At 33.2% G+C, this 15,658-nt stretch overlaps 1 pseudogene; it reads right to left on the bottom strand.

Moving 5' to 3' along the window:
- Positions 1-264: 264 nt before the first annotated feature.
- Positions 265-2,078, bottom strand: LOC121767627 (annotated as a pseudogene).
- Between the last annotated feature and the right edge of the window lie 13,580 nt (positions 2,079-15,658).

The raw sequence follows: 15,658 nt of genomic DNA, 5'->3' as shown, positions 1-15,658 counted from the left end.
AATTTCATTTAATTAATTTATTGTCTCATATATATCAATATTAAAAATATTTTAATCCATATATCCATATATATGGGTATGATACTAGTTTCAAATTAATTGTGATTCTTTTAAAAATAAATGAAATATTAAAATGTGAAGTATATTACTCTTTCTGTTGTATCAAGCTATTTCTTTTTTTAAGCAAAGAACCATTTCATATTTATTTTTACAAAATATCAAAAACTAAATAATGTTAAAAATAATTTTTTAGAGGATAGAGAGTTGGAGAGTAAGAGGATGTATTTCAACATTATGAATGAATACAAACTCGAAATGTATACTATATATCTACTATGCGGTTAGACTCTTCTTTCGCGATTCGAGAAAGAACCGACAAAGAAAACCCGGAAATGAGCTTATCTATCACATTTATTTGAAGCATCAGAAGCTTCTATTATTATAGCAGTAAATTAACAAGAAATTAAACACTCAATCAAGCAGACATATAAGCTGATAATCATGGAATTTAGGCTCCACAATATTCCTTGAGAGGATCCGGCAAAGCTCTACCAGCATCTGTGGTGGTAAACTTATTGAACTTATAGTAATCAAAAGGCTTGTAGAGCAAAGGGTGATCTTCATCCACCAACTCTTCCGGAGTCTTAATCACGCACCCTTCTTTTGCAACCGTAAACAATCCGATCATGTATCGAGTTTCATCCCCCGCTCACCACCACCTTGTGGGTTGGATCATGCAGTCGCCCATTTGTCCATGCCTATAAATGACGCGTATCGGTGAAGTAAAATACGTGATTCATTACAAATGAAAAGGCCAAAAAATTATTAAAAAAAATTATGATCTCCATTCATGAAAAAATAGTCTCAACAATAGATGACACGTATTTTAATGAGAAATTAGTGAAATGAAGGAAATACATGTTTTTAGTACGTTGTAATAAAATGCAAAAATAAGATTTTTTTTTGTAAACGAGGATAGTAGTAACATACGCGGAAAGTGGTCCCGACTAAGACAACGAATGAATCGGGTGATGTTGGATTTGCAGGGATCCAAGTTTTCCCATCTTTGGTAAGAATCAGCAAACCGTTAACATGATTGAGCTGATGCAATGTGGAGATGAAGTTCTTGTCTGTATGGGAAAATAATCCGAGCATTGAGTGAGGCGTTCGAGGCGCCTCGTACTTGTTGATACGACAGACGTAATCCGTGGAGTTGAAGTGTTCGTCTATGTATTTTTCCAGTCCAAAACTCTCCAACACTATCCGCCTCACAATCTTGTCCAGTTCAGACATTTTCTCACAATATAACAGTATATCTTTGCTGTTACAATAGTACAATCAAGAAGGAAATAGTATGTCTTAATGCACATTTTTTTTAGTCAAAATTTAATGTTAGATGAAAACTTAAAATATAATGCAGCCCAATTGATGTTTGCAAATAAACACAAACAATATTCAACAAAAATTAATGTGAAAATGAAACTATGTAGAACACTAGTACATAAGTATCATAAGAGAAACTATTATATGAATCTCAATAGTCAATTCATCAAAAGTTAGCAACATTAACCTTTTTAGTATATCCTCATATATTAAAAATGGTCATCAAAATGGTAACATTAATAAATTAAACAAAAAAGGGATTAAACCTGAAAGTGGGATTGCCTTGATTAGGCCACATGAGGTTGGCGAAGGTGTCGACTACGTGAGACGAGAGGGCGCCATCAATGGCTACACTTTCTACGAGTCCATCGGTATCGTTTCGGCCAACATAGCTATGTAAAGGTTTGTGTGGATTTTTGTTAAGTAGTTTGATGGCTAAAGGGAGATCGAAAAGTTGTCGAATCCCTTCACCAACTGATTTCCTCAACTCAAGAGGAATATTGTTATTGAAGTTAGCTTCAAAACACCCATATTCTTGAAGGGCTTCTCGAATTTGGATTTTAGTTGATTCCCACCTTGGAGAATCATTTTCTCCTAGGTTGCTCAAATCAATCAAAGGGAGCTTCATGCTTACACAACTAATTTTTATGAATAAAAACCTAGGTAACTCTCTTCTTGTAGGAAAACTCAAATGATCATGGTTGTGGTTGTGGTATAATTTCCATTTTTCGGTCTATTTATAGATCACGAAATGAACTAGTTTGGCGGGTTAATATGCATTAAAAGCTCATTTGGTAGCAGGGACTGAACTAGAAATGGAAATGAGCTGAAAATTAACAATAAATTTGGCAAAACATGCGATGCTCTTGAATCTGTGGTAGTGACTAGCCTTCTCTAATGGTACTAGTGGTCCGCAATGGTGTATATAGGATTGTTCGATTTGAGAATCCGAAGAAACACAGATAGTGATATCTTGATGTCCTGAGAGTCCGCAAATTGAGTTGTTAATATTAATTTTATACTAACATGGTATTTCATCCATTTGATATTACTTATCCCACTTTGACTGGTTTCAAATATTAAAAAATGTAAAGAAAAAAGTTAATGTAATGTGCGTCATTTTATATGGAGTATAAACTTATACTCCCTCCGTCCACGAAAAATAGAGCACATTTGTCATTTTTGGTTGTCCACGAAAGAGCACATCTAAAAAAGGAAAGTTTTTAACAACTTCTCTCTTACTTTTTCCCTTATCTCTTACTATTAGTATGGACTCCACATTCCACTAACACTACTTATCTCTTACTTTTTTCTTCTCTCTTACTTTACCAATTCCACATTAAAACATGTGTCATTCATAATGTGTCCTATTTTTCGTGGATGGAGGGAGTAATAAAATAGAAGTGGAATGTGAGACCTATTTTAAAAATTAGTAAAAGATAAATGAATATGTGTTGGCAGACAAACCAAAAATGAAATATGAGACTGAATAATTATGGACAAATAATAAATAAATTGATTAATTAAAAAAATATATTATTATACAAATAAAAATAAAACTTTAAGTAGTACTATTGATTGTTTAAACGTTTTTTGTAGTTAGAATAACAAATATTAATTTATTCCTAAACTAATAGACTTATTAATAATTTAAAGCACTCAAGTCTTGTTTATTAGTACTAATCATTTTTCCACCATTAAATTATGAATAGTGATAGTTAACAAATTTGTATATACAAATTGAGGGTATTTTTGTCATTTTCTCATATGCAAATATTAAGGAACTTACCGATTTTAATTGTACTTTAGTTTTACATTATAACCCCTCATGTTAATTCAAGAATGAATATAATACCCAAAACTCAAAAAGAATAAACGTATATTTTTTTTCTAACAATAATGTTTTATTTTCAAAATTTCACACAAATATTTTACATTAAGTTTTTTCTAGCTTTAACAAAAAAAATATGGGAACATGTTAAAAGAAATACAAAAAACATAATAAAAAAAAGACTGTGAATATACTAATAATTAAATTAAATTTATTAAATCAAATTTAAAATTTAAAATAATATGATAATAAATTATATTATAAAATTATTTATATATTAATTTTGCTAGTGCATTATATTTTTTACCCTTTCTTTCAATTATTTAACGTTTTTCATCCATAAAACAATTTAGTAGTATAAACTAATTTTTCATCAATTTTTTTAATTATCCTTATATTCTAATAACTAATTAAATTATATCATTTTTTATTTGGATCTCTCATGTACATTATATTTTATTTCATTTTTTTCAACTACTAAATTTTGTGATTTGGAATATAATTTGAAGCTTGGTATTTCAAATAATTTATGTATAGTATAGTACATGGAGAAACATAAAAAAAAATCAAAACATGATCATTTATACTATTGTTGAAAATTGAAATTATATTAATAAAGTAATTATCTAGTACTATATTTTTTGAAAATATTAGTTGCTAATACATGTGAAGAATGTCACTGACATCGGTGGACGTTGAGTGCGACGACCTTCTATCATCGAAATAGTATTAATTATAAAATAATTTTATAATATGAGTCTAAAATTCATTTATTTAATTTCAATATACTGTATCAATATATCTGGTAGTTATACGTATAAAGGTATGACACATGTTAGGTGCCACATGTTGCTATCATCGGCCCATCCTTATTGTGATATTTTTTAACGCACTACAAAATTAATTAAGGAATTAATATTAAAATAATTCAATAGTTAAAATATTGAAAATATAGTGATTTATCGTATAAGTTTAATTTTTCATGATCTTATCAATTTATTCACCAATAGCTATGCATTAGAAGATTGTATTATATGTGCTTGAGTCTAACAATCTACCATCATCGAATGACCTATATTATACGATTAAGTAATATTTATAGTTTCTTAATTACATAAGATTTCAATATATGATATCTTAGCAATGTATATATATTACTCTATATAAAATAAAGAATTATTAGAAAAAAATTATTTGAAAAATATAAAAAATGTTTATGACAAATCATATATATTAAAGAAGTTAACTGACACGTTTTTTTATTTATTTTGTAAACAAATAATTTATTCCCCTTTGGAAGATTAACTAATATGTAAATACTTGCGAATATAAAAGTTGAAATTAATAGAAAAATACCAATGTTTTTAAAAATATATATTACGTAATTAAATAGAATTTACAAATAAAAGAGTATTTAGATTAATTTTTACTTTGTAGAAAAAGGAACAATATATTTATCTTCACATCATTGTGATAGTTTAAATAAAATGAACAAATACTTATTTATTAAAATACTTATTAAGGTGAATATTTTTAATAATAAATTCAATTAATACATATTTTTTAAACAATATAAATTAATAAGAATAGAGTTAAATTAGTCATAGATATATGTAATTAAGGATGCTTCCAAATCAATTAAATTAGTCTTATCCAAATTTCAATTTGAAGGATATTTTGTATATACAATTTTTGTTAATTTATCGTTACTCTTAAATTATACTTTTTGGTTGAAAATATATCCATGTAAATACATTGGATTTAATTTAACTAATAAAAAAATTGGTGCTTAAATAAAACAAATTTATTGCTGGCTAAAAACTGAGTTAAACTATGTTGATTTTTAAATTATCCTATTTTCCTAAACCCACAAAACAAAAAAATGGTGATAAATGGGAACTCTATTCCCAAGGTCATAATCATATCCCCTCTCCCCTCTCCCCTCTCTTTCTCCATCATCTTCTTTCATCAATTGCTTCTATCTCTGTAATATAAAGCATAAAAACATTGTAACCGAAATCTACGAGGATGGCACCGGCCAAGCCCCCGCTGAAGCGGCGGCTTTGCCTAGGCTATCTCCGTCCTTGTTTCGTAGGGATGGGTAAGCATGAATACTTGTCAACATAGATCGGAATTACAATAACCAACTCTATACTATTTTAATAATTTGTACTTTAAGTTTAATCTTGTTTAAATTACATTCCCTCAAATAATTTATATTATTCGAAAATCATCCATTACTACAATTAAAATTAAAGGAATATAAATGATTTAATTCTCTAAATATAGATTTTTTTAATTTATCGTACTATTTAGTAAAAATATTATTTAAAATACATAATTTTTTTACAAAAATATTTGATAATCAATAATTTTCTCCTACGTTGCTCAAATCAATCAAAGGGAGCTTCATGCTTACACAACTCATTTTTATGAATAAAATCCTAGGTAGCTCTCTTCTTGTAGTAAAACTCAAATGATTTTGGTTGTGGTTATGGTATAATTTCCATTTTATAGGGCTGTTTATAGATCTTGGTTGTGGTTATGCTCTGTTCGGTTTGCAAGATTGTATCTAAGATTAAATTTGTAGTGTGTTTGGTTCATGAGATTCAATCCCACAACTCAATCGTAGATGGATCATGAGATAATTAGTCATACCTAACCCCTATGACTAAAATAATCTCACAACTCAATATTAGGTTATATCTTGGTATTATTTTATCTTGGAAACCAAACAGTTGGCGGCTTAATTATTCATTATAAAGCTCATTAAGTAGGGATAGGGTAAGCATGAATACTTGTTAAGATAGTACGGACCGAACTAACATAATCCAATCCAATATAGGCTCAAATGTGACCCGCAACAACTAACTCTATGCTACTACTACTATTTCAATTATTTGTACTTTAATTTAAATCTTTTTTAAATTATATTCACTCAAATTATTTATATATTTTTCAAAATCTCTTTGCAATTGATTTTTTTTAATAGTTATAGGAAGATAAATTTGAATATACATATTTAATGTTCCATCTGTCTCATATATATTGTCCACTTCTATATTTGGTGACTTTTTTTCTCTAATGAAGTGGGGTTCATTCTCGACTAATACTCCAATCACTTTCTCTCTCAATTTATCTCATATTTTACCAATTTTGCATCAACCCATGTCATCCCAAAAGTGTCTACTTTTATGGGACAAGGGAGTAATATTTAACGTGATTCAATAATCATCTAATAAATATATATGAAATACAATTAAAATTAGGAAATTATAGGAATATATATGATTTATTCTCAAATAAAACAATTTTTAATTTGGAGTGCTACAATTTAATAAAAAAAACATTCAAAAAAACATTTAAAAAAAATTGATAAAACAATAAAATAATTTATGGATTGCCCAACCTAGCTTGGCTAGATTGAGTCTAAATTTATAGAAAGAAAATGCAGAATCTAGCCTACTTTAGTCATGGGCCTGAGTCTAGAATGGTATAGGCATGTGCCGCCAATTGACAACTCCTAAAATGATGTAACGTGATGGTTGACATTTTATTTGCATTAAAATAAGATATTGATCAATAGCTGTCATAATTTTATTTTATTTTGATGAAAAGAAAAATTTTGAAAATTTTGTGGATGAGTGGCTGAAAATGCATCTCAATTCTCAATTAAGCTAAAAAATCTCAACCTAACAGGACCTATATATATAGGGGCACACTATGGTCCATAAGTAGAATCCTGTCAAAAATCAAAGCAAATCTCAGCCCTTGGATCCTTAGATTGGATGGCTATGATAATAATATCCGAGCTACATTATTACACTAAAAGCGTTACATTATTAGCCGAGCTACATTATTAGAATACACAATCTACATTATTTGACTATAACGCATTACATTATTAGCCGAACTACATTATTAGACTACATAATCTACATTATTAGATGACACGTGGCATTAATATAACGGTTGCATTACAAGATCCAATGACTGAGATTTGCTTTGATCAATAAGTGAAATTATGTCAAAAATCAAAGCAAATCTCAACCATTGGATCCTGTGATGTAACCGTTAGATTAATGTCACGTGTCATCTAATAATGTAGAATGTGTAGTCTTATAATGTAGCTCGGCTAATAATGTAACGATTTTTAGTCTAATAATGTAGATTGTGCAGTCTAATAATGTAGCACGTCTAATAATGTAACGCTTTTAGTGTAATAATGTAGCTCGGATGTTATGATCACAACCATCCAATCTAAAGATCTAAGGGCTGAGATATGCTTTGATTTATGACAGAATTTTACTTATGGACCATATATATATATATGGATATACTAATATGCGAACTAATTATAAAGTGCTAATGTACATCCAATCATGTGCTGCCACGTGGCACGAAAAATGCAATATTGTATACAGAAAAATGCGATATACATTTGTCAAGCTGTAGATTAATTTCGGCATATTGCATTTTTGTTATATGCAGATTGCATTTTTTATTGTCGAGTTTTGCTTTTTAGATATAGGTTGTTTATTTGCATTTTATATATAGACAGATTGCATTTATATATAATTTATTTTGCATGGTAGACAATTTAAGTTAACATGCAAAACTCAACAATATAAAATGCAATTTGCCTATAATTAAAATGCAATCTATGAAAATGTACTTACAGCTCGACAAATGTATATTGCATTTTTCTGTATACAATATTGCATTTTTCACGCCACGTGGCAGCACATGATTGGAGGTACATTAGCACTCTAACTAGGGATGCACCATAGTGCTCCCCTATCATATGATATACTAATATGCTAACTAAATTTAAAGTGCTAATGTACCTCCAATCACGTTCTGCCATGTGGCGCGAAAAATGCAACATTGTAAACACTAAAATGCAATATACATTTGTAGAAGTGGTAGATGGATTTTGGCAAATTGCATTTTAGTTATAGGTAGATTGCATTTTTTATTGTTGAGTTTTGCATTTTAGATATAGATCGTTAATTTGCATTTTATATATAGACGGATTGCATTTATATATAGTGTATTTTGCATTGAAGATAATTAATATTAAAATGCAAAACTCAACAATATAAAATGCAATTTGCCTATAACTAAAATGCTGTATAAGGAAATACATATATAGCTTCACAGATGTGTATTGCATTTTAGTGTTTTCAATATTGCATTTTTCATGACACGTGGAAGCACATGATTGGAGGTACACTCTAACTAAGGATGCAGCATAGAGCTCCCCTATCATATGATATACTAATATGCTAACTAAATTTAAAGTGCTAATGTACCTCCAATCACGTTCTGCCACGTGCCACAAAAAATGCAACATTGTAAACACAAAAATGCAATATACATTTGTAGAAGCGGTAGATGGATTTTGGCAAATTGCATTTTAGTTATAGGCAGATTGCATTTTTTATTGTTGAGTTTTGCATTTTAGATATAGACCGTTTAATTTGCATTTTATATATAGACGGATTGCATTTATATATAGTGTATTTTGCATTGAAGACAATTAATATTAAAGTGCAAAACTCAACAATATAAATTGCAATTTGCCTATAACTAAAATGCTGTATAAGGAAATACATATATAGCTTCATAGATGTGTATTGCATTTTAGTGTTTTCAATATTGCATTTTTCATGACACGTGGAAGCACATGATTGGAGGTACATTAGCACTCTAACTAAGGATGCGCCCTAGTGCTCCCCTATATATATATATATATATATATATATATATATATATAGGGATGTGATCATATGATAACCCATATTTATGGTGATAACCTAATAACCTATCACTCTATGGACAAAATATATCATTTTATAAAACAGAATATCATTTTATGGATTAAAAGTATCATTTTATGCATGCTGAAAAAATATCATGTTATAGTGTATAAATATCATTTTAGTAAAAATGATATTTTTGACCCATAAAATGATAGGTTATTAGGTTATCACCTTAAATATGGTTATCATTCTAACGCACCCCTATATATATATATGGGGTGCTGTTAGGTTGAGATTATTTAGCTAAATTGAGAAATGAGATGCAATCTCAGCCACTAATCCACAAGATTAACGAAATGTCAACAACTATCACATTATGTCAACACGGGGGTATAAGTGTCATTTCATTAATCAAATGGTGGAAAAAAATAAAATTAGATTTGAAATCATTTTCTAAAACCCTCTCTAATATATATCGCCACCATCAATCGTCTTCGCCGATCATCAATCAAGCCAGAGACGACTACGCCTCCGGACACGCCCTCTCTCTCTCGCGGTTTAACGTCGCCGCTGTTCATCGCGCTTCGCCGCTCCTGCTGCACGAAGCTCCGAACAGCCTTCGCTTCTCACGTCGTCGCTTCGCCGGAAGCTTAATTGTTGATTTGAGTATGGATTTGGAGGTATTAGGCTTTGTATTATCAATTGTGTTGGATGTGAACTGATTTTTAGTGAGAGAAATCGCTACCTATGTTTTCGCTGCTGTTGTTCGCATTTGTCGCCGGAGCTCTGTGTAGAATCCAGAAAGTCAAGGAATCAGCTATTTTGAGGTTCAACTTCGCTTCGCTGTTTTTATCAAAATGCTTAAACATTTGGGGAAAAAATCTGAAAATACTGATTTCTGCTCATTTCAATGCTGAATTTTGCTTTTATCTCGCGATTTCAGCAGAGATCTCGCATTTTTTTATTTAATTCGATTTCTGCTGTTTTTTTTGTTGATTAGCGATGGTAGAATCGGAAGAGATGGAAATGAACAATGCTGCTGGAAAAAACGGAAGAGAACAAGCATCTTCTTCCAGTTAAGGATTTGTTTAAATTTTTAAGATTATTGACATTTCATGCAATAGCTATTGACATAGTTATGATAATATACTTGTGTTTTCTATAAACGACATATACTTGTCATTGAGATGATATTGTATACTGTTGACATAGTGTATGCTTGTTTGGATTGTTGTTGACATTATAAACTTTAACAATTGATATAATAGTAATAAGATAATTGTGCTTGCTTTAAACAGGATATACATGTTATTGACATAGTGTATACTTATTAGAATCGTTGTTGACATAATCAAATTGACATTCAGCCTCTGCTGATAGGGAGGTGCTGGTTTTGGGGCTAGCGCCGTCTTCCGAGTACACATTTTTGGTGTATGCTTCTCCAGTTGGAAACTATTTCAAGGTTGTGTTTAAGTTTTCAATTTTAATTCGATTGAATCAAGGGAATATTAAGGAGTTTGTGGATAAGGTTTAATTGTTGTGATTTGCAGGAAGAGACTGTGTCGATCAGCTTGTACGTTGAGGATGAGTTCCATCGCGCTGGCCGCGGTGGTTCTGGAGGTGTGAAGAGCGTCACGAATTATGCGCCAGTATGTAAGTGTTGCATCTTTCTGCCAACTGTTTGATGAAATTTCTAAATGAAGTTGGCTACTGAAAGTTCGTCAAAGTGTTTTTATTTTTTTATTTTTATGATTTTGATATCGATTAATTTCGTCCTGCTTGTAAAAACATGTTTCTTAGTATGAATTATCGGAATAATGTTTCTGATGCACGACTAAATTTAACAAATTTACAAAGTTCATTTGATATTTAATAGTAGTAAACACATTATAGGTGAGGTCATGAACTGCTAGTAATCATGGAGAGCAAGAACTACCAAGCAAGCCACTATGCCACTCAGGGCGATGAGCAGACGTTGCTCCAGCGCCTGCATCAAGAGCTTTACAATCTCAAGTTTCTAATCGTGGATCGCGCACGCTTTTCCGGATAAGGAGAACGACAGTCGGATTCTTCTCACCACTAGGCTTCGGGAGGTCACTGATAAAATTTCTGAAAAATCTAGTTTACTTCATGAGATGCAGCCGCTCGGGCTGGAGCACAGCTGGTAGTTGCTCTGTTATCTTACCTTCCGGGATATGCTGAAAAATGATAATGATGATATTACATTGCCCTGCCCTCCTCACTTGAAGGAAATTGGAAGATCGATCGCCGAGAAATGTAAAGGTCTTCCTCTGTCACTGGTTGTGGTTGGTGGTCTTTCCATTCAGGAGACAGAAAAGATACTGCTGATGCTGCTGCAATGGGGGAGGGTTTCTACTTGGAGATCTTGGCTATAGAGCTACCTTTACTTGCCCGCTGGACTTCAAGGTTGTTTCCTTTACCTGGGTGCATTCCCAGAAGATTGTGAGATACGTGCCTCTAAACTCATCGAACTTTGGGTTGGTGAAGGTTTCTTCCTAAAACCTGCACTACCCACACAAACCATGGACAACTATTGTGGTTTCTGACTTTTGAACTTAGCAGTAGGTAATATATATGAAATGTCAATCAGTTCAACAACTTGTATTGAAATGTCAACAACGCAAAAACAATTCTTATAATTAAAAAAGAACAACTATTTTCTCTTAATTTTTTTTATTTGAAACAAGTTCTGGTATCATGATCATGCAATACATGTCAATAGCTTTCGTATCAAATGTCAACAACTTATATGAAAATATCAACAGCTTGTATATCAAATGTCAACAGCTTGTCAACAACTTGTATATAGCGTCAACAACTCAAAAACAATTCTTGTAATTAAAAAATAACAACTATTTTATCTTAATTTTTTTATTTGACCCAATTTCTGGCATCGTGATCATACAACACATGTCAATAGCATGCATATCAAATGTCAACAACTTATAGCAAAATGTCAATAGCTTGTCAACAACTTGTATATAGTGTCAACAACTCAAAAACAATTCTTGTAATTAAAAAATAACAACTATTTTATCTTAATTTTTTTATTTGACACAAGTTCTGGCATTATGATCATACAACACATGTCAATAGCCTGCATACCAAATGTCAACAACTTATAGTAAAATGTCAACAGCTTGTCAACAACTTGTATATAGTGTCAACAACTCAAAAACAATTCTTGTAATTAAAAAATAACAACTATTTTATCTTAATTTTTTTATTTGACACAAGTTCTGGCATTATGATCATACAACACATGTCAATAGCCTGCATATCAAATGTAAACAACTTATAGTAAAATGTCAACAGCTTGTCAACAATTTGTATATAGTGTCAACAACTCAAAATCAATTCTTGTAATTAAAAAATAACAACTATTTTATCTTAATTTTTTTATTTGACACAAGTTCAGGCATCATGATCATACAACACATGTCAATAGCCTACTTATCAAATGTCAACAACTTATAGCAAAATGTCAACAACTTGTCAACAACTTGTGATATTGATTTTCGCGGATTCCTCCTTTCTCCTGTACAACTCCATCGACGCATTCTGTATCCTAGGTCCACCGCTCGGATCCACCTCCACCTCCAACACCGCCGGCACACTGTGCCTCAGATCCTTGGACGATTTCGTCACCTCCACGAGCTCGCGAGATCTGAAGCAGAAGAGTTCCGAATCGGAACCATTGTCACTGAGCTCCATTGTCAAGTCGATGACCTCCATCCCAAATAATCGAACGGCAACCATGGTGTTCGGCAGCTCTTCCCTCATGGCATCCATTAGCTTCTCCAGTGATTCTGCAGCTCTCTTGAAGGCCTTCAATGGAGAAAAACAGAGGATAGTATATCATGTCACCACATCCAATCAAAGAAACAAAATCATTGCATATCAATATCCAGAATACCAAATGTCAACAACTCGTATTAAAATGTCAATGCTAAACGTGTACTTTTCATAGCCTCATCAATGCTAAATGTGTACCTTTCCCCATGATAATCCAGGCATATAGTTCCATCAAAGACATCAATTATTGTCTTAGCAGTACGTAGGAATGGTCTACCTAGGAGTACGCCTCTAGACTCAGTAGATTCGTTCTCACTCATCTTTATAACATGGAAATCGGCCGGGTAGAGGAAATCATGCACCTTAACTATTACGTTCTCTAGAACACCTTCTGGGCATATGCATGTCCTATCAGCTAAATTGATTACCACCTTTGTGTCAACGATCCTAACCCCTACCAACTTTCTATAAATGGAAAGAGGTAAAACATTAATCGAAGCCCCTAAGTCACACATGGCATGCTCAATCATGATATCACCAATAGATATAGGTAGAGTGAACATACCTGGGTCAGAACGTTTTGAGGGCATCCTCTTCTTCTGTATCACGGCTGACACGTTCTCTCCAATCACAATTTTGCCATTGGGCTTAGTCTTCCCGGCAATAAACTCTTTGATGAATTTGCTGAAGATAGGCAGCTTCAGGGCCTGCAGGAACGGCAGGTTGGTCTCCAGCTTCCTGAAGATTTCCATGAAGTCTACTGTGTCCTCTTTCTTCTTCTTGGTTTCTTCTCGGTAGGGAAACGGCTTCACCTGTTTCATCATGTTGGTAGAATCTCCCTTAGAAGATTCCCCAGCCTCTTTCCTCACTTCTTCGACTTCCACCTCAGGTTCTGGGTCTAGGAAGAATGGATCGGTCATTTGAGGTAGTGGTTGTTCCAAATCACCAGTCTGGATGTCATCCCCTGTTTCCGTGCCATCTTTGTGGGGGACTGTGCTCTCTTTCTCCAATGTCCTTCGAGATATGCTTTCATCAATCTTCATTGTCGGCCCTTTGTACTCGCGTCCAGACCTCAGGGTAATCTGACTAATGTTTGCCCTGTCTGGCGGCTTGACTGTGGCAGGGATCTTCCCTTCGTTCCCTCGCATCTCACTTAAGAAAGTTGTGATCTAAGACAACTGTTTCGCCATCATGTCCATCACCGCCTTGTGCTCCATCTGAGCGTCCTAAAGTTTATGCACCACATCATTGTTGGATTGCATGTTGTTTTGCATATGTTGTTGAGTACTAACTAGGTCGTGCACCATGTCATTTATACTTCTATGTGGCTTGGAATTTGGTTGACTGGTTCCTGATCCTTGACTGTGATTAGATCCACTCCCCTGGTTCGGGCGGAAATTCCCTTGACCTTGCTGGGACGTGCGCAGCGGAAGTCGCGGTTCCAAACAAATCCTTTACCGGATCTATTTAGGTGACTATGCATTCAATTCCAATTTTATGCAATAACTCATAGATCTATAAATTAAACATCAAATAGACACGCAAGCATGCATATTCGACGTATATTAATGTTACCTCATAATCCATCATTGGATTGATGTTGCTTGCTGCACCTCCGGGCGATCCTTGGTTTATCGACCACGAATCTTCCGTACTATTCCCTTGTCCTTGATCATCCATCCGTGTGGGCGGATCTTAGATAATCAATAAATAACTTTTGAATAGATATAGGAAAATCCAAACACAATACACGAAATTGCCTCGATCTAATCCTATGAATTAGGATAAATCAAGAATAATAATCAAAACCCTAATTCTCCCACATGCTAGGCATGAAAACCGAGACCAAGAGGGAGAGAGAAGGAGGCGCCGATTTCTAGGCTAGGGTTAGGGTTTTGTGTTGTCTTGAATTGTGTGCTAGGGTTTCCACATCTCATCAATATTTATAGTGGACTTAATGGGCTAGTAAGGGGATCCATAGAATGATTTAAGTGTTGGACTCACCCATTAGATAATTAACTAATTAAATCAAATGACCCATGATTTAATATATTATCAATGGAATATTATTTTGTTCCACAAAAGAATAATATTGCACTCCCACTTATATCACCAAATTACAAATAACTTGGGTCCATTTTACTTTATAACATTTCCCGCCTTTAAGATGATCTCAATCCATCAATTTAATTATTTCGTCTGCTATATGACTTGAATTAAATTATTTCTCCAAAGAGTTTTCTAGTTTGAAACTTTATTTATTATTCGTGGAATTCAATTCCAACTGCGCATATTTCTGAATAATAAATTCCTTTTTCAAACACCTCTTGGGGATTTAATCATACCACACTGGGCACGCGAATTCTATGGAATAATATTCCAATACCTTCATGTTATTCAATTACTACCACCCAAGATTTAATCATGTTCTGTTGTGGAGGTGGCTAGGGGAGCGGGAGATCTACTCAATTTTGTATGGCGGACTTACGGTGGACAGCAAGAACGACCTCAACCTCGCAGCTCAAGGGGATTTCTCTAAAACCCCTTTTAGCCTAGCCAAAAATATTCTGGAGAGGCTGATTGAGGCCAAACGGTCGTACGAAACATCTCGAGGGCAGTACAGGAGAGGAGCAGTGCATGCAGCAGAGGCGCGCAACGATGAAAAGCTAGATGCTCGTTTCGAGCAAATGGAGAAAAGGCTGCTGGAAGCAGTGGAGAAAGCCAGGCCGCCTCCACCACCTGCACCGAAAGAACCACAGTTCGCGCCGCAGCCATCGCCGCCAGAAGAACATCATTATTACTACTGTGAATTCCCCCCTGAAATAGAGCAAGTAAATGCCGTAGGTCATTGGAATGTAAATGG

Source organism: Salvia splendens, chromosome 15 (assembly GCF_004379255.2).
Source record: "Salvia splendens isolate huo1 chromosome 15, SspV2, whole genome shotgun sequence".
Classification (NCBI taxonomy): domain Eukaryota; kingdom Viridiplantae; phylum Streptophyta; class Magnoliopsida; order Lamiales; family Lamiaceae; genus Salvia; species Salvia splendens.
The sequence above is the reverse complement of the archived record's forward strand: the minus strand, read 5'-3'. Positions and strand labels throughout refer to the sequence as shown.